Raw genomic sequence first — 21,826 nt, forward strand, 5'->3', positions numbered from 1 at the left:
TCTACCCTCAGGTGCCTTGGAGAATAGTTTGACTCCCTCTTCTTTGTGGCAACCCCTGAGATATTGGAACACTGTTATCATGTCTCCCCTAGTCCTTCTTTCTCTTAAGCTAGACATACCCAGTTCCTGCAACCGTTCTTCATATGTTTTAGTCTCCAGTCCCCTAATCATCTTTGTTGCTCTTCTCTGCACTCTTTCTAGAGTCTCCACATCTTTTTTACATCGTGGCGACCAGAACTGAATGCAGTATTCCAAGTGTGGCCTTACCAAGGCATTATAAAGTGGTATTAACACTTCACGTGATCTTGATTCTATCCCTCTGTTGATGCAGCCTAGAACTGTGTTGGCTTTTTTGGCAGCTGCTGCACACTGCTGGCTCATATTTAAATGGTTGTCCACTAGAACTCCAAGATCCCTCTCATGTGGAAGAATTCTGTTTCATGACTGGATTTTGATATCTAGTTTTAGTTTAATATTCTTTGGATTTAGATTTTTGTAATATATATATACTGATGGATCAAATAGTGCACATGGTGGTAGGATTTGGGCAGCATTTGTTGTTCCTAGGCTAAAAGTGGAAAAGGTCTTTTGGCTGATGAGTGAGATTAATGTCATGATGGCTGAATTAATTACAACTTTTGGACTCTGGAGGACAGAAATCAGTGATAATTGCAATTTTGAATTTGAATAATATTCTTTCCCACCAGAATTTTCATTTAGATTCCATAATGTATGGTATTTTTGAGAATGAATTAGAGACAAATCACCATGGGATAATTCAGATTTGGATTGTAGGATGACTTTTGTAACAAAAGAGGCTAGTTATTGGGTTAGCTATGAGAAACATCTGATAAAAAGGAATAGGATGCCTATATTATTGGTTGAAAGGTGTATTCCTTTCATCCAGAGGTTAATGATTTTTGGCTGTATGATATTTCTGGCAGAGCCCCAAAAGCTTCTTTATTGAGCCGAAGTGGCGCAAGTGGTTAGAGTGCAGAACTGCAGGCTACTTCAGCTGACTGATAGCTGCATTTTGACAGTTCAAATCTCAGTGGCTCAAGGTTGACTCAGCCTTCCATCCTTTTGAGGTGGGTAAAACAAGGACCCAGACTGTTGGGGGCAATATGCAGCCCACTTACAGAGGGCTGTAAAGCGGTATATAAGTCTAAGTGCTATTGTTATTGAAGGTATCAATACCATCAGTATCTATCTAGACATGGTGGTACAAAGAATACGTTGTTTATTATTGAACATATGAATGATAATTTATTTGGTTTGTGGAGTCATTGAAACCATCAATTACCTGTTGTCAGGCTGTGTTCACTTTCTTGCTGACTGAGATTTTCCTCTTTTTTTCTTTTCCTTTTTTATTGATTTCTACTATTGGTTTATCTATTTATCAGTTTAGGATTTGTTTAGTGATGATCACTATTGGCCTTTGCCTAGAAATAGTTTGCAAAAATTTCTTCAACCTCCCCACCTCCATAAAACATTACAATGTTATTCAAGATCTTCTGCTTAGGAAAGAGAAGGAGAAGGATACAGAGTTTCTGAATGCTCAAAGTAAAATGGGACTTGAAAGGACATGGTACACCCACACTAGTCTCCCGTGGATAATGGGTGCTGGATAACTCCACCTATGAATTTACTGTCATAGGTGATCATATGGTCAGATATGCAGTCACATGTAATACTCTCTAAAGTGCTGCAGTTGTAGTCAGTTTAAGGGAAATATTTTACTTTTAATGATGGAACGGCCAAGGTTGCCTCAGATATGGATGAGGAATGAGATAAAGGCAACATCATGGGAACATGGCAGAAAAAAATGCAAATGACAAAAAGCCTACTGTAATCTGATTTCATATGTTCAGGAGTGAATGCAATCAGAAAAGCATTTAATCATATTTGTTATATCTGGTGAATGAACTGTCAGATCTTGATTAATTCATAATACCAGAACATTTCCATATTTTTTTCATTGAATAAACTGAACTCGGAGATTATAAAAGCAAATAGAATCTAGCGTCTTATTGATATTACACAGATTAAGCTTCAAATTTTGATAGATCACAACACTCCAGTATGAAATAAAATGAGTTCTAAAAACAGTTTTAAAATCCTGAAATGCTGGCACTAGTCATAATACTGATGGTCTGTCTTGGTAGAAGGCAGCTTTATACATTCTTCTATACCATGAGACCCTCCATCAACAAATCATATGAAACTATCAAATCTGTAAAACAAATTGTGTTGACCAAAAATTGCCTTTGTATCACTTCCCACAAACGTTTCTGACTACATTTTACCAAAGGTTATACAGTGAAATGAAATGGTGCGAATTATGCCATTATTTACAAGCAGAATGCCACATTGCTTTACAATTTGAACCTCTGATGAAGTGAAACATTCCTTTAATGACCCAAATTGTACTAATTGCTGTACTACATTTCTGTCATGGAATAGAACATTAAGCTGAGCACAGATGCAAGAAAGTTCTTCCATGAGTTGTTGCAGTGCTTGCTAGGCATTCAAAGCAATAATATAAGAAATATTGACATATGCTCATGGGGTTTATGGCCTGTGAGAATAAAAAACGGTGTGTCAACTTGCAAGGATATGCAGATAATCTAGGAAGTTATTGTGATTTGCAACATTAAGCAGGTTTTCTATTATTTCCCCAATAACATCAGGTAGAATAGAATGCTGTTTTCTTGTATATGCATGTTGGAAAAAACGTTGTAGGACTTGTATAGATATTATATGTCTGAATAAAATTTACTAAGGAAGGGAGAGACATAGCAATTCCACAGAAATTTTGTTTCTTGACACTTCATATCTATTATTTTATCATAGTTTATAAACAGATTTATTTTTTTAAAAAAATTACTGAATATCATTTTTAATATCATACATTTTAATATTTTGTGCAAAATAGTTTATTTTACTCTGATTTTCATATTTCAGTATGGCATTAACTGGTGATGCTGCATCTAACTTAGAAGCCATTTTTTAACCAGCTGTTCCTAGTTCCATTTTGGTCCATCCCAATAGCATAAAACTGAATGTGAACATTTTAGGAAATGTTAATGGCTATATCAAGTGGAGAGATTTTAGATAATTAAAACTTATTTATATTAGGATAATAAAAAACATTGAACAATTCTATGTGTATCATGAGATGCATATATTTCTTACATATTTTCAGTTTGTTATCATTCTATTAAAATCCTGAGTAACTGTTGATACTGGCATCAGGAAATCCATATCTTACATAGAGGTATGTGGATTTTCTGTTAATGTGAACTATTCTTATGCAATGATTAAACTGTATAAGGAGTTAGGGGAGGAACTATTGTGTAATATTCACCAAAGGGAAGATATTATCATATTTTACATTTGGGAGCTTCTGGTGGTATACACAGTGCTTTCTCCTCTTTTCCCTCCCAAGAGAACAACTACTGTATGATATTTTAAGGTAGGTTACACTGAAAGATTGGCTGAGTCAAAGTCACTCAAGACTTCCATTGGCTGATGCTGGTTTAGAACCTGAAATTGGCTTCTGATCTTTACCACAAGACTCTCTGTAATGGCCAGAAGAATAACCTTGAGGAACAAGATAAAGAGCTGTCATTGAAACAAAGAAATCTGATTCAAGGGTAGAAATATAACTTGAGAACGTAACTGATGGGACTATCCCTAATTCTCTTGAAGATAAAGGGAGCAAAGCAGAATCATGCTCACATTTGCAAGATATTATTACTCTAATCTTATAATAAAAATAGCAGTAGCACTCATAACTTTGGTTTGACCTACTCTGATCTATCTTGAAGGGCAAGGTAGGTTAATGCGGGACCCTCAGAGAAGAAACAAGCACTATGGCTTGTCTTTTCGGTTTGACAGTGGAAGGATGACAGAGAAGTGGGTTGCCTTTGTTTGATGTTTCAGGAGAGAGGCAACTGATGTTGACTGATTTGGAAGTTGAACAGTACATAGGATTTTTCTTCATATTTCTAAACCATTTTCTAATCTGCTTTTCAAAGAGAAAACTCCATTTTTTGGTTTGTTCTTTTCTTTATGCAAAGTTGGTATTCAAAATGTAAACAAAAGGACATATAAGGAGATCAGGACCACATTTTAATAAGGGATGCTTATGTTTAGGGTTATGACTTTCTAATAGCCAATATATCAACAACATTTTAACATAATAATAATAAAGAGATGGATCAATATTTTTAGTTCTTTTCATAGCTAGTCTGCATGGCATGGCTGTGCTTAAGGGACAATTGAAAACTGTTGGTAGCTCAAAATTATCAAATGAAAATAGTTATTAGAAGATAATTCTATTATAATAGCACATACACATACTAATATAAATTTGTTTTATATCTCTGCTGGAATTTGGTACTTCTGGGACTTCTAATACCCTACTAATAGGCCAGTCCAGTGACTCAAGATCATTTCTCCAACAGTTGTTAACAATTAGTTTCCATTGCCTCCTCCTGTTCTTATTCTCAGAGAAGGGCAAAGTAATGAAATGAGCAATTATGCAATAACATGACCACAGGGAATTAAGCTGAACCTCATCAGAAAGGATTTATAAACTTGCTTTCTATGTGTGCTTTGCCCACATAAAATTCATACACAAAGTAAAGAAGCTATAGAGTGTTGCAAAATCTGTACATAACAGAAATTATATACACACACAAATAATATCCCAATGAATATATATAGTAATTTTATACCCTCCTCTTCTAAAGGTTTCCTTTGCTAAAAGATTATCCTGCTTCATAGTTTCATTCTCAGGATGCTTTAGAACTTAGAACTTGCTAGAATTTATTTGCATGGTATTGCTCAGCTTCTTTTATTGTTTGAAGGTGGTCAGCAGTCCTGTTTCTGTTTATGCTTTCTTCTCTTATTATGTTCACCACCCTGGAGCTCTCAGTTCATGCTTCCTGATCTGAAAAAGCTGAAGGGGAGAGTCCCTAATGAAATATATTTTGGATTTAATTGAACCAGGGAGACTGCAAATTGTAGGAGAAATGATTACACTATGAACACAAGACGTTGACACACACGCGCACATTCTATAACTAAGGGAAATGCAAAAAGCTTGTGCCATACACATGAAAGTTTCATCCCTATAGGAAACAAAATCAAATGCAATGCCCTTTTCATTGAAAGAACTAAAGAAACATACAGAAAATATTTTTTTGTTGCAGCAGTGATCATTCATATTAAAGTTTATTCCTAGAATATTTGTCAGTGTTCCTTCCCCCTCCAAAAAAAACCCTCTACATATATTGCTTAAAGGAAAATACAGGAGTTTTGTGCATGAGAGATTAGTGTCACATATGAGCTAGCTGAATGTGTAACCCTGGCAATTTTCTTTTTAAGAAGCAGCCTACTGACATTTCCATACATCAGAAAGGAAGGAAGGAAAGAAATCTACAGTTATTTCTTCAGTGGTAACTTCTAGGCTGTCACATTACTTGTTTACTATAGAAAGTGCTTTTGTATTGTCAAAAAGACTCTCTCTGATATTAAAAACTCTATTTTTTTTATTCCATACTGCCTGTATTTAGTAATAAAACAAAGCTCTGTCCATTTTGTTGGTTACATGCTGTGGTTAAAATATCTACTTATATGTATATCAAAGTAAATAATTTCTCACTCCTTTTTCTGATATGCCCATCACTAAATGTCTTAATTCTCTTTTCTGGTTTGATTCCATCATATGCATTGATGGGCATTATTCATTGAAAGTTGTAGTCTAAATGAAAAACTCACAATATATGGCAACAGGTTCCAGTCTGAACTCTTAATTAATTTTGTATCCCTATGAGTCCTGACCTATGAAAATCAGATACACTTATTACCCAAAATGTATATAGTCTTTGCACTCTTATAGTCAGAAATTAATCATTTTTTGAGAATGGTTCATACTTTTCTAAATATCAATGCTTTTTCAGATATTTAGCCACTAAAGAATGTATTGCTGGTTCATTTCCTTTTATCCACTGAAACCACATGCATACTTTTCTTTCTTGAAAATAATAAAGTTATTTAGCTCAGGTGTCAGGCTTCTACAATCAAATTAGACTAAATTGGACAATGGCATTGAGGGTGTGGATGTCTGATCTAATTGGAACTAATGCAAGAAGATCTCTTTCTTTCTTCTCTCTGTGTTTTTAGCTGATGCCTGCAGAACCGTTGCTGCCATTTTGCATTTATTAAAATTGGTTTAGAATATTGCTGCAGATAATGTTTTGAAATGCTTTGAGCAAAGTTCTTTGAAATGAAAGCCTTTGAAGAGTTTAGTCTCTGCCAAATAGGATTTTTTTTTTGAAAAAATAGAACAATTTAAATGAGAAGTTTTGTTTTCCATTTTCTGTATTATGTTTTCCACTCATTAAAAGATTTCTTTCTGGGCTTCCTGTTTTTGTAATACTAGGTTTACTCTTTATGAAAATGCTATGCAAACCAGGTTATATTGAAATAAAAATACAATCAGCGCAAGTTCTACTTACTGTTTTCCTTTCCATTACATGGTACATATTTAATAGAAAGTTCAGAAATTATTTTTGTGATTTGGAGAAAGCAAGATAATTTTAAGAGGGGTGAAAGAGAGCAGGCTGAGTGTGTGAAATATTTCCTGCCCTGGTATCTGTCACAAATAATTATATTTAATATAAGTATTGCTTATTTTGTGGAATCCTGGCATACTGGATTGATGTTAGTATTTCACACTACAAATTTTCCAAATTATAGCCACGATTCAAGTTTTGGTTCCCTAAAATCCTCTATCAGTTAAAGAAGATTTATTTATTTGCTCCACCCCACATGAGGTAGACCAAGAATAAGCAACTGCCTAGGTCTTCTGAACTTGTTACTTGAGCAACTTAGCATTGCAATACTGACAGTAGCTTTCCTTGCCATGTTGAAAAATGAAAACACATATCATTTTAGTGTATGTTATAGTTAACATAGTCTTAACATACACGTACACACACCACACTGTCCCTTTCTAAAAAAAAGGAACAAGGTAAGTTTTCCCTATCTATGTTATGATGAGGCACTACTATTTCATTCAGTTCAGCCTTTACATCATTTGAAAATAAGTAGCCCCCAAAGATTGCCCACTCCTGAATCAGAGGCTGATTGCCATTAACTGAGAAGGTGATCTAGATGTTGACCCAACAAAATGCATGGTCATTGCATAAAGTTACCTTCTAACTGATGGAGGATGAAAAATGAATTGGTTATGCCTCTGGCAACAGTGATTCTCATGCTGATTATCACTTGATTGCTTTATTGCATTGCATTCTTAAAATTACTCAGAAACTACAACTGGTTTGGAATGCAGCAATCTCACTGATAGCCAGGAAACTCACTATTGGAAGATTACATCAATTTTCTAATCACTGCATTAGTTGCTAGTGGGTTTCTGAGCCCAATATCCTGTAAAGCTCCCATACACTAGGGCACCAGGATATGTTGGGCACCATGTTACCAATTATGTTTCTGCCTATCCAGACAAGTCATAAAGAGAATTATGTTGAGAATCCCAGCCCCTGAGAGAGATGCACATAAGACAGAGGCCAAATTGCAAGCCTTTTCTATTATTTAGACTTTTTAAGAATGAGAAGGATGTAACATAACAATGAATGGTCTAGCTCATTAACATACATTGGCCACATCCCAGTACAGGAAAACTTTATGACTTGCTGCCAAACAAAACAAACAACAAAAAAGATCTGAACTGATTTTATACGTGGCGTCACAGTTTCTAGCAACTGGACAGCAGTTCTCAGAGTCTTGTCTACTGGCTTACACATAATGAAAATATTCTTAGAAACTTGGTAAGACATGCCTAAATAATGTATATTCATTTTAACATGAAAATTAGAGCCATTTCCAATAGTTAATTTTCTTGTGACAGTTAAGACTACTGTCCGTTCTATAGCCACTTGGGTTCAATTTTGGGCCTGCCTGCTGGCCTGCCATCTGCCTGCCTATCATTTAACATCTATGATGTCCATCTTAACAAGGTGACTCTAGGTGGCTTATTCAATAAAAATTTCATGTATAAACTTCATTCAATAAAAATACCATATAGAACTTTAAAACAATAAATTTAAAATTCAGTTAAACTCACTTGACCAAGATGGAGATGAAGGGAGCAAAGGGCTTACAGGAATGAGGTAGGGTCTGTCTAATCCACTAACCTCCACCAGGGCTCCAGGTCAGTTGGCAAAGACAGGTCTTCAAGCCCTTTTGGAAGTCCAAAAGGGGGTGCAGATCTCATCTTGGGTATCATGATGATCCAGAGGGTACCATGGCAGAAAAGGCTCTTCTCCTGGGATCTTCCAGCTGAAATTCCTTGACCGATGGGGTCCACAATGTACCTCTTCTGCCAGCACAAGTATGGCAGTCTAATGCAATTATAGTGAGATAGTTACTCAGATAATCTGGACCCATACCAAGATGGCTCTAAAGGTAATAACCATCACCTTGAATTAGACCCGGAAGGAGACTCTTCAAGGGTAGTCCCCTATAGAGCATGTTGATGACAGGGGCTTGAGAGACTGATGGCAGGCACTCCCCATCCAGGAAAAGGCAAAACTGGAACACAACATGACTGCTACCTGCTTATCAAGCAGGAGTCATGAGTCCAGGAGAACCCCAAAGTTGTGCACTGGTTTGGTCTGGGTAATGCAACCTAGAACTAAAGATGTAAAAGGCCCATAACCCAGAGCTCCACACAAGCAAAACCACTCAGCCTTGCTGGATTCAGCACAAGTCTATTGTTCCCCATCCATCCCCATCTCCATAGTCTCCATGTACCACAAGAGGGCAGTGATTGAATCACTTGGGTCAGGAATAGAGATGTAAACTTCAGTATCATCAGTGTACTAATGGTACCTCATCCCATGGTGGTGAATGTTCTTACCCACTGGTTTCATGTAGATATTAAAAAGGAGTAAAGTACTGAGCCCTGTGGCATACCAAAAAAGCACTACCATAGACTGGACCTCACACTCCCTATTGATTGAGACTAACCTTGGAAAAAGGAGCCAAACCAGTACAAAACTGTGCCACCTACTTTCAAACACCGCAGTTGGCCCAAAAGGATACCATGGTCAATGGTATTGAGGACTGCTGAGAGGTCAAGGTGAGAAAGAATGGATGCACTACCCCTACCTGCTCTTACCAGATATCATCAATATGTGCAATCAATATGGTTTCTGTCCCCTACCTGGGCCTGAAACTTAACTGAAACAGATCCAAATAATCCATTTCATCCAGGACTCTCTGAAGCTGTCATGCAACAGTCTTCTCTATCTTCCTGAAAAAGGGAGACTGGATGGAAATTGTCCAGAATGGTGAGATCAAAAGATGTTTTTTTTCTGAGGAGGAAGGTGAACCAGGGCCTTCTTAAAATGTCTTGGAAGCATACACTTCTGCAGTGAGGAATATTTCACTGCCTGAACCAACCTGTTGTCATCATCCTGGAGGCTTTCACCAGTTAGGGGGGACAGGGATCTAATCGACAGGTAGATGCACTGACAGCATTGAGGACCCTGTCCAATTCATCAGGTCCAACAGGCTCAAACTATTCCCAGATTCATTCATAAGATATTTTGTTAAAAATCTCTAATGGTCCTGCACCAGACATAGTTTCCAATTGGAGATGAATCTGAACAACTTTGTCTATCAGGTGTTCCAGAAATTCTTCTGCATGGACTTGAAGATAATCACCCAAGCCCTCCTGTCCCAGGAGGCCAGTTGATCCTGAACAGAGCCACCAGGTAATACTCTACAGATTTGATATTGGTGTAGAAATAATGGTGTTTTCCCACTCTTGCCACTGTGAGATAGGCCTGAATAGCAGCTGTAAGTTGTGTCTAGTCAAATTCATCTCTTGGTTTTCCTCCAACAGCACTTTAAGTGTCTCTTAACCCTTTCCAGACCCCAAAGCTCCTCCAGAAACTATGGGGAGTGTCAGAAGCAATAGAGTAATGGAGGCTGCACAGGCATAATCCTGTCCAAGCTTTGGCTTCCCTTTAGTTCCAGGACATAATCAGGCAACTTTTCCTCCAGTTCATTAATAGAAATATTACTTCTCACATTTTGACATGGTTTATAGACATTTTTAGCATTCCTGCCCAGGGAAATTCTCCATATCTCCCATGCCATAATTGTGCGCATACCATAAAGGAATTTCCATTGTGTTCAGCATAGCTGATTCTTGGCAAGTTGCATACAGGACTGCCTCTTAAATTAAATTTCCCATGTTTCTATATTATAAAGTTATGCATTCCAAGTTCTAGATTAAAGAAGACAGATTTAAAACCAATAAGCTCCTGTTTATTGGGACTCATTGAAAAAGATGATGCTGTTATGTGACCCCATCACTTGGGAAAATAAATTGTCAATGACTTTTAATGGTGTTAATGCAAACTGGTGACCCTTTTTATTTGCTGTTGTGAGAGCATCATTAAATCAGAAGACAAGGCTTCTGTTCAGCACAGGAAATGGCTAACTTCTTTGTCAACTTAATTTGTTTCTCAATGACTCAAGTATTAAATTCTACCCTGACAATACTAAACCTTCTTATTTAAATATTGTTTCTTTTTAAATGTGACAAAAAATCTGTGGGGGTTATTATTTAATTAACATTTAAATCTTTCTTCAACTCTGAATACATTATCAGATTTCCTTGTTTATTAAATATACAGTCAATAGTTGCTGAAAAAAATGGTTTTCAGTAGTGAGAACACAATTGATTTGTGAATTTATTTTGCATCAGCAACAGAGTATAAAACTAAGTTTAGCATGGGGTAATTCATGCTAATATAAAGAGATTGTTGTACATGGATCATCTTTTAATACTGAATCCTTCTTGCTCTGCCCCATCAACTATTAGTATCTTTAAGCAATGAGCTTATCCATAGAAAAATCCTTCTAACAAGAAGAATTTAGAACTGGAGGTGATCTAATCCCTCTCAGTGAAAGTTTATCTTATTGCGCTCTATTTCCCTTTTGTGGGAAACAAACCCATCTATTCTAACTGTGACAATTTTCCATTTAGTTCGGTCATGTATCTGTTTAATCAATTTATATATTAAAAATTAATTAATTAATTAATTAATTAAATTTAATTTATAGACCGCCCCCTCTCCCCAAAGGGACTCGGGGCGGTGTACAGATCACAATAAAACAATATACAAACTTAAATAATCATAAATACCCATTAAAACAAATTATATGATAGGCTGTACAGTATAGTTAAAAATTAAAACAACCTATAAAATCTATCCCTAAACATTTAAAATTTAAAATACAGGCTAGAGGGACACAAAAGCTACAGTTAGGCCAGGCCAGCTAAATTAAACAGGTGGGTCTTTAGTTTGTTACGTAAAGGTAAAGTTTTCCCATGCCAGTCAGGTTTGACTCTAGGGAACGGTGCTTATCTCTAATTCAAAGCCAGCATTGTCCAAAGACATTTCTGTGGTTATGTGGCTGGCATGACTATACAATATAGGTACAAAACACTATTATCTTCCCACCAAAGTGGTACCTATTTATCTACTTGTATTTACATGTCTTCAAACTGCAGTCTTTAGTGCTCTCTGAGCTTGGTTGTTAATTTGCAGATGTTTTCAAGTAGATAACCTCATCAGTACAAGTAAGTGTGTTGTAATAGTCTTTTTGGTAGTTTCTGAGATATTTTTAATGTAGGGAAATTCTAGTCTTTTCAAGTATTCAGGTCTACTACATTCAAACTGTTCAAGTGGAGAGGGCAGTAAATTACCATATTTTCAGAGTATAAGATGCTCCGAAGTATAAGATGCATCTAGCTTTTGGGGAGGAAAACAAGAAAAAAAATCTGCCTCTGCCTATGCCCCCCAGCAATTTGCCTCCTTGCAGCAAACAGCCAACAGCCTATTTCAGTTTCAGATTCAGCACAGCCTGATTAGCATAAGAAAAAAAAATCTGCCTCTGCCCCCCCAGCAATTTGCCTCCTTGCAGCAAACAGCAAACAGGCTGTTTCAGTTTCAGCACAGCCTGATTAGCACAAGCAGCTGATTGTCGGGTCTCCCGACAATCAGCTGTTTCAGGCTGCAGGATTGCCATGGCCTATTGCCGCCTCTGCATGCCCCATTTTCAGCCTCCGCATCCTGTTTTCAGGCTCCGCATGCCCCATTTTCAGCCTCCATGCGCCCCATTTTCAGCCCATTCTGGGCGGCGGGGATCAGAATGGGTGAAAAATGGGGCACATGGAGGCTGAAAACAGGACATGCAGAGGCCAAAAATGGGATGTGGAGGTCAAAAATGGGGTGTGTGGAGGCGGCAATAGACTATGGCAATCCCTGCAGCCTGAAACAGCTGATGGTCAGAAGCCTTGCCTTTACAGAATCATCTTAATATATTTATTTGTTTTAACTAAACATTATTTTAAAATAAACATATATTAGAAGATAGCACTGAAATTAGTAATGTACTGTTTTGGAGTACTCCAAAACCAGGTAGAGATTATCATTATTTTATGATATATTGAAAAGCAAATTAGAGCAATATCACTTAGACTTATATACACTCACAGTGCTTTACAGCCCTCTCTAAGCGATTTTACAGAGTCAACATATTGCCCCCAACAATCTGGGTCTTCATTTTACCCACCTCGGAAGGATGGGAGGCTGAGTCAACCTTGAGCCGGTGAGATTTGAACTGCTGAACTGCAGCTAGCAGACAGCTGAAGTAGCCTGCAGTCCTACACTCTAACCACTGTGCCAGCTCTCCACAGAAATGAAAACTTCAAACTGATAGAAATGTTTTTGTACGACTGCTTTATAACAACATCAATGAATTACCTTTCATTTTCTCCTCTAAGTATTTGATACTAGTTACATGGCTCTTCCCCAAATACTGCAATCCTTGTACCAATGTTTTATCATATATATTAGCAAGCAAAGCATTCCAGCTAGTATATATTGGAGAAAGTTATATATTCCACACCAGTGACGTGCGGTGAGGTTTATGACTGGTGAGGCACTGATACAGTGGTGGGTTTCAAATTTTTTAAGACTCGTGGACTTCAACTCCCAGAATTCCAGGCATGCTCAGTTCCGATTTAAAGCGACAGCATTTGTTTTTCTCCTTTGCAAAAGAAGTTTACTTCTTTCTTTTTCTTCTCCCTTCCCCTCCTTCCTCCCTCTCTCCCTCCCTCCCCCTCTCTCAAACATACACACATACACACACACACACACAGCAAAGTTGGATTGGACTATCTCTCCTACCCCCTTCCCTCTCTCTCACTCACTCACTCTCTCTCAAATAAACAAACACACACACACACACAAAGTTGGATTGGAGGGAAGAAACCACAGGAGAAGGCAGGAAGCCAGTCAAAGAGACATACTGGAGCACACACACTTTCCCCCAGCCCTGGAAGGATCCAGCCCAGCTTCACTGATTAAAGGTTTGAAAAGGCAACGTGGCTCTGCCTGCAATCAAACTACACCCCAGGGAGAGCACAAGCGAGCCAGAGTCCTTCCCTCCAGCCTTTGCTCAAAGCCCCGCACCAGGAGGATGAAGTTTGAATTCCTCCCCCTCCCTCTGACCCACACATACCTTTCCAGCAGTTTCAGAGAGGATTTCAACTCTGGTCTTGCCTCGGGTCCTCTGAAGAAGCCCCGCCCAAACAAGCACCCTCTACTATGAGGCAGGAGAACTGCATGCCCCACCTACATCAGGAATTTTTAGGCTTTTAACCCTTGCTTAACTCTGCTTGAGTGATCATAAAACGCCTAAAGTCAGACTAGATGAGGCATGCAGTTCTCCTGCCTCATAGCAGAGGGCGCTTTTTAAGAGGTTTTTTTAAACAGTTAAGCAGAGTCATCCACGGTGAGGCAGCAACTAGCTCAGGCTTACCTCAGCTCTTGCCTTTTTCCTTTTACATTTTTTTTCTTTTCATGATGACAGTGGTGAGGCTGTGCCTCCCCTGCCTCCCCTGACTGCACGTCACTGATCCACACTTTATTCAGGAACAAAAACCAAACACAATTCCTAATGAAGTGTATTCAGCAGCATGAGTGTAGTACAAGAAAGTTTTCTACGGCATACCAATTATGTGCCTTTTCCTCAGGCCTTCATGCCAAGCTAGAGGATTTTTTTGATATTTTTCAATTGTGAATGAGGCTCCTTCAACTGATATTTTCCACAATTTAAGATTATCTGAGCTGTAGTCAAATAGAAATTCTTTGGTATTTATTTATGTTATTGGGTGTCATCAACTCTACTTCACTCTACATTTTTATTTTTACAAAAATCCAATATGTAATGCAGATTATGTAAAAGTCCTTTTGTTCAAGGAGAAAGATTGCCTCATCATTTTCAAAGCAGAGTCTTTTGTAGCGTTAAGGTTTCTCTAAGGGAAGGAACAAACTCCAAGGGTGAAAGCCACAAAGGGATGACAATCAAGTTGCACTGGAAAGATTAATACAGGTACTCCTTGACGTACAACAGTTCATTTACTGACCATTCAAAGTTACAACGGCACTGAAAAAAGTGATTTATGATCATTTTTCACATTTATTACCATTGCAACATCCCTGTGATCATGTGATCAAAATTCAGAGGCTTCGTGACTGACTCATATTTATGACGGTTGTAGTGTCCTGGGATCATGTGTACATCTTTTGCAACCTTCTGATGAGCAAAGTCAACAGGGAAGCCAAATTCATTTCACAACTGTGTTACTAAATTAACCACTGCAGTGATTCACTTAAGAATTATGGTGAGAAAGATCATAAAAGTGGGGCAAAAGTCACTTAACTAACATCTTACTTAACAACAGAAATTTTGGGGTCAATTGTGTTCATAAATTGAGGATTACCTATGATGCAAATTTGGAAGAGCCACATCATTCCTGCAAGCATGGACCCGAATGCAGAATTTGAACACAGGACCTTTGCTATTTTTGATAATAGTATATCTTGGAGTTTACACTATTTTTCAAAATATATTTTTCAACCTAAAAATATCAGGAAGCCCTGCTCACAGTTTTCTATAATTATCCCACCAAAATTCACTAGAATGATCTGATGGACATAAAAAGCAGGATGGAAGCTCCATGTTGTTAGGTGTCTTAGTGTCTGAGTTTCATTTAGACACAAAATAAGACATTCACTCTGAAGAGGTTTACAATTACATTAAATATAAGACACCGCTGTAATGGTATGGGAGAGATGAGCAAATATAGTGTGAAATAAAATTTAGGAATAGGCAGGCAGCAGCATGAATTAGATACTTACTGGCTATTGGAAAAAATGCTGTGCTGAAAGCAGAGCATTAGCAAGTCCTTAATTTTGTTATCTGAAAAGTTGAGAGTGTTCCATTCAGATGGAAATATGGATCCCAGTGGCATGCTTTTTGTTTGGTTTTTTTTATATAACTGAAAGAAAGCAACAATGAAATGACTTCCATGCCAGGAGGCACTTTTTGAAAAACTAAACATTTTCCAGTCACATTAGCTTAGATAATGAAAGGGGGGGGGGAGGGAGGGACCCAAGAACAAAAAGAAGAAATCTTCATTGGAAATTCTCTCTGTAGCTTCCAAAGAACTTGCTGAGGCAGTCTGCCATCTAGCTTTTCCACAGCAAAATAGACTTTCAGACTGCAGATGAGAGAGTCAGAAGCAGAGACACAGTTTTAACTTAGCCATCCCTAATTTATCTCCAGCTTTTCCCATTTATCTTCACTGTTGTGTGTACCCTGGAATATCGGACGGCTGTCCTGTGGGAAATAGAATGTAACCAGAGCTCCTGAGTGTCACAGCTTAAGAGATATTCAAATCGTGCTGATTTTCTTCTGGGGACTGACTGGAAGGAATGAAACTCTCCTCAAGTCCCTGGTTTGCAGGCGATAGATCAGAGGACGTTGCTAGTTTCCTAATGGATTATTGTTATCAGGCAGCTTCTTCCTGAAGGTAAGTAGTTGCTCTTCCATTCATTCATTAACTATGCCATACATCAGAAATATCAGAAAATAATCCCAAGGGCTGGCAATCCAAATACACTAGAGAAAATGCTAAGTAAATAACCCTTTTTTAATTGAATGATGATAGCACTTTATTACAGCATGGTTGCAGTTAAAATACTCTAAATTGTTTTTATTGGTCTGAAGCTGTTACACTATCACAAAGTGCACTGTCAGCAAACATACACACCCACATACACACACCAACAAGTCTGCAGACAGTACTACTCTAAATTCCTATTGGCTGCCTTGGGAATTTTTCTGTGAAATATAGAGTATTATGTTTGTATGTGACTGAAGAATGAGCATCTATCCACTGTGATTAATATCAATGGGTTTAATAGCAGGCAAATATTTTAAGGGTAAACAGCTTTCCCTAATACATTGAGTGTTTCAGTATGTTCTTATAAATCAGTTCATCTGTGATTTAAATGAATCTTCCTGATAGAAACTTATGTGGATCAAGGTTGTGAATGAATTAAACTAATTGTGGAGGTAGATAATGAGATAGAAAGTTCGGAGTGTCAAAAATTGCCAGTGAGTGATGACTTTCATGCTTTGGGTTGGTTCCATAGGCAGAGATCAAAGCACTGAGTATTTCTGTACTGGTGAGAAATCCACATTACATTTTTCTCTGTATCAGAGGGCTAGTATTCAAAATGATCCACTTACAAGTGGCTGAAAATCATAATAACTTATTCAGGCTGAGATGGGTTCATCTCAAAATTATTCTTGATGTGACATTTTTGGTTTCAGTATGTGTCTACCTGCTAAAGTTTTATTTTACCAAAGAGATGCTGGATCAAATCTTGAAAGAAGCTTATGCTGCTACTACACTAATGGTGTATATCTATACTATACTAATATTTTTCAAATAAAAAAATTAAGTAACAGGTAATATTGATGGTTTTTGTAATTCAACACACTACTATCCTGCCTCTTAAATACATACCCTGACATGATATTTGCACTGGCAGGAACATTCAAGTTAGCACATGTTCAACCATAGTAGGTTAACAGAAATATTGCAGAATTATATATGATATGCTTATCTTACATACCTTAATAAACTGACAGGAAACTTGAGTGAACACAAAGTTTAAGTTTTCTATTACATATCTAAGCATATACTACCATGTAGTAGGGCTCTCACTATTATCCTTCTCATCTTTCCTATTATCTACTCCTATTGGTATGACTATAACTTTGTTGGTTGTATCTTATGATTTATGATTATATCTCATAATTAAGATTTATGTTATCACTTTGTTGCTTGTATATATATTGAGAGCTTATGCACCAGTGACAAATTCCTTTTGTGTCCAATCACACTTAGTCAATAAAGAATATTCCATTCCAGTCTATATTCTATACTTAAAACCTGACACATAATTAAGAAAAGAAAGATTTATTGGCTTCTGGCATACAATAGCTAGAAAAAAAGCTGAAACTGGGATGTAAAAAAGGATAGGAAAAAAACCTCAGATGGACATATCTTTATTCTGCTCCAATTTTCCAAATATTTGTTTAAAGCACAATCTAAGAAATTGATATCATAGTATTTTAAATCAAATTCTTCCTAGATGAGTTTTGGCAATGTATTTTCTATTTTCTTTTCTTTTGTATCACCTGATGGGCTCTTTTATTTAAAAAGATTAATAAATAAAGTTGTTGATGATTTGAAAGCCCCCTTAAGGCTTAGCATTTATAATACATTAGCATAACTAATTCCATGCATTGGTAGAAGATTTATGTGTCTTCAAACTATATGTACCATTTGTTCTAATAGATATTCATGGATTACACCACATTTCTTTCTCATTTAATCATTGCTATGCAACACTAAATCATCAAATATTAGTCATAATACAATACACAGTACTATACTATTGTACTGGTACTAGACAGTATAGTATAAGCACTAAGTCTATTCTTTACTAGAAAAAACAGTGCAGTACTATATATGAGTATGTGTATGTAAATTCAACTAATTCATAAAGCTTGCCTGTTAGGTAAAAGGCCATAGGATTGCAGAATTAATATGTATATAATGTGACAATAGAACATAGAATGAAGAAAGAAAAATGCCATATATTTTTGTTTGATAGTTCTCTTTTTAAAAACTCAAAACATAAATTTATAACAAGATCTTTCTTATGTTGTTTTTAAGAATGTGGGCATAGTGTTACTCATTGTTCAATCATTGTTAGAATCATAAGTAAACTAAGGGGAACCCACTCATCCCCACAAAGTGTTTGGTACCAATGACTATGCTATTATTCCATCACCTAGTTTAAGGTGTTTCAGATAAGATCTACATTTGTGTATCTGTGCCTTGTAAAATTACCTTTGGGAGACTGAATGTGAAATGCTCCACAGTCCCATTCAGGAGATACATATAATATATTCTGGACTCACGTGTGTCATCATTCAAGTAATGGTTTTGTTATTTTTTTAAGTGTGGTGTTCTGTATTCATATATGTCAAAGTTCCCAAATTCAGTTCCTGGCAGATGATAGAAAATTGCTGAAGCTCTGCAGAACAATCAGAATAGTCAACATTGGACCGAATGTACAACCTAATTTAAAGCACCTCCATTTGTTATTCTGCAATAATAAGACATATTTTCCCAAGTAGATACATTTTCCGTTAGTCAGGAGACATTTAAACCAAAAATACAGTCAAATGATTATTTAAAATATTTACAGTCTTGCCCAATATCTAGAGTATCTTACTTAGCATTTGGGTTATAACGGCCTATGATGCTCTCACAAGTATATTAACAGGTATAATAGTTAGTAAGGGATGAAATGTATATTGTAAAGTTGCAATATAAACCCTAATCCAAACCCTCTTGTTCTTGCATGTAGCATTACTATGCCAATATAAAAGAATGGACCTTTGGTTGTGATGTCATGACAGGATTTCATCATTTTGGCAACATTGTGGTTAGTCACAAACACTCAATGATGTTCTTAAGATTAAGAATACTTAAAGCTTTTGGAAGAATTATCTGCAGCATTGTAGACAGTATCTCCTCTTCATAGGAAATTTAAGAAAGTTAATGACATCTATGTTAGTTATAGATCGTTGTTGACCTATGATCTCCATTGGGACTGGAACGTCTGTCACTAAATTATATAGTCATTAGGCAAGCTTTATGAACTTTTTGCTATAGATAAGTGATTCATCATGGTCATTAAGAGAATTATGCAGGAATGATGGAAATGTACTCTTTCTTATGTCTATGGAGATTCTCATTGATCCAGGCCATGGTTGTCCCTCAAAAGACAACTGGACTTTGTTTTCCCTTGAAGATGTCTTGCTTTTCATCCAAGAAACTTCTTCAATTGACTGAATGATGGAGGATGGAAGAATGTATATTCCTTGCAGTCATCTGGTCATTGCTAGTGCTAATGACTAGATAATTGCAAGGAATATTAATCCTTCCATTCCTCACCATTCCTTCAGAACTGAAGAAGGTTCTTGGATGAGAAGTGAAATGTCTTCAAGGAAAAACAAAGTCCAATTGCATTTGGGACTTCTCTTTTCTATTATGAAGAACAAGATAATATAAAGATAGAATGAACAATACTGAAATTAAAAGCCAACTGAGCTGTCTCACTATAAGACTGTTACTTTATGCCTATAAACTATTCTGATAGGGTCAGAACTATTCTCACCCTCTCCAAGAAAAGAAAGTATCCCAGATAAAATCACCCACTTCTGAGACTCTGTAAGTCAAAATTACAGAGTCTCAAGTGGGTGATTTTATCTGGAATACTCTTCATTTCTTCTTTGCATGAATAATTGAACAAAATAATGTTTGTCATTACTAGAATATTATAATTGCTATTGGAATATTCCTAGGCTGCCCCACTATAATGAGAACTATACACATTAGTATTTTAAAGGATTCTTGATTTGTATATTAAATACATAAGATTCATGACTTTGAACACCAACATTTCTTTTTTTTTTCAAATACTTGAAATAAAGTATTCACTAAAACTTGGCCTTCTCTTTTTTCTTGTGCAAACCTGATCTTTCTTGTCTTCTACTTTAGTGAAAAAGAAGTTCAGAAGTAAAGTGGCATAGATTAACAACATTTAAATAATGAGCTGCTATTTTTTATTTTGTCATCATTTGTCTGCATTAAATTGTATCAAATTTACATTTTTATATGAATGTTGTTATAATGAAGATTAAGTATTAACATAAACTGAAGAGTGATTGTGACTTCACTTAAATTATAGCACAAGAAAATGCAATTTCTTCCTTGGTGTGTGATATATTGCAATAAACCTGTATAAATAATGAAATCTAAGCAAGAGACAGTTTTCCAGCTTTTAAACTTAAAAGTTCTGATTATTTGTCATAATGCTGTTTTGGAATATAATAATAAAATGCAAAAGACAAGGAAGCAAAATCTTTCAAATGGACAGATTTAAATTTCATTTCATACATGGAAAAAAAGAAACCAACAAGTCCTATCTAATTCATTGTGTCTGCAGTCTTGTGGCTAAAATACTAAGACTTCCCCCTTGGATTTAGATGGATTTTTGTTCACTAGGGAGAAAACCAATACTAGACACCCCCCCTGCCAGACTTTGAAGTTGATTATTTCCATTATTTGGAAATATTGACACTAAAACTCTTAAAAAGGAATGAACCCAATGGTATATTAGGGTGAAATACAGTTTATGAATCAGATTGGTTAAGCCTAGACTAATTTAACATTAAAAAAAATCTTTAATTGATGTAAAAAGTAACTAGCATTAGCAAATTTGTCAGGGATGCAGTTTGGGGTTCATGTATCTATGTAGTGGTTGAAGTATGTGTGTGAGACAGTCTTATAAATCACAGAATAATCATCTCTCTAGTGGTCTTTTATCTCCCTGTCTTTCAACATTTCAAGAAAATTACAATAGAAAACATAATTATGATAACTTTGTGTATTTCTTCACGATGTTCCGAGCAGGCCTAGAAAAAGAGATGCCAGGGACCCTACAAAGTTATGAAAAAATATGTTAAAGAAATGAAAAATTTATACTTGGGCAGAAAAATTGTGAAAGTAGCTTGAAAGCAGCTTGAGAATAACATAGGGAAAAAAAGAAAACACAAATTTCTTTCTCAGAAGAAAACTTTTGAGAAATTTGTTTTGGGCAGAGTATGAATATATGCACAAGAAGCTTGCTAATGTTGGATGAAGCACCTAGAAATTGCCGAGGAACTAAACAAACCATTTCCTTTTCTCTCAGGGTCAAGAACTGAGTTCCTTTCAATACTTTTCTAAGGATTATATTAAAGAATAATACAAAAATCCAATACAGAAATAAAATGTATATCTATATATCACTATATCTCTCTACATCTACATTATCTTTATCTCTATCTCTATTGACAGGATGTGAGGTATAGATTATGAAGAGGCCTCAGAGACAATCCAACATATGGTGTCAAGTTGTAAGATGCTGGCAGAAAGAGCATATTCTGAATGGCAGAACAAATTGGTTGATATTATGTATAGGAACATCTGCACAGTTAATGAGTTAAATCATCCCGAGTCCACATGGGAGATTCCAATGAAGGTCATGGAGAATAAAAAAGCTAAAATCCTGTGGGATTTCCAGATCCAGACAGACAGGCAGATACTGACCAATCAACAAAACATTATAGTAGTGGACAAGTACCAGAAGACAGCAGCAGTAATAGCTAAAGTAGGGCCAAGTGACATATCAGCCACAGAAGGGAAATATATACACACACCCAAAATAAAATAATA

General features: G+C 36.4%; 1 protein-coding gene across 2 annotated transcripts in view; it reads left to right on the plus strand.

Annotated features, from left to right (window-relative positions):
- Nucleotides 1-15,701: 15,701 nt before the first annotated feature.
- The window catches only part of MGAT4C (MGAT4 family member C), a 343,053-nt gene continuing 336,928 nt past the window's right edge, over nt 15,702-21,826 (plus strand). For both annotated transcript variants that reach the window (XM_081956624.1, XM_081956625.1), the window contains exon 1: nt 15,702-15,991. The gene's annotated coding sequence lies outside the window, so the exon portion shown is untranslated. The remainder of the gene's footprint in view (nt 15,992-21,826) is intronic.

The sequence above is a fragment of the Natrix helvetica genome (genome assembly GCF_964273705.1).
Source record: "Natrix helvetica genome assembly, chromosome: 6".
In the NCBI taxonomy this organism is placed as follows: Eukaryota; Metazoa; Chordata; class Lepidosauria; order Squamata; family Natricidae; genus Natrix; species Natrix helvetica.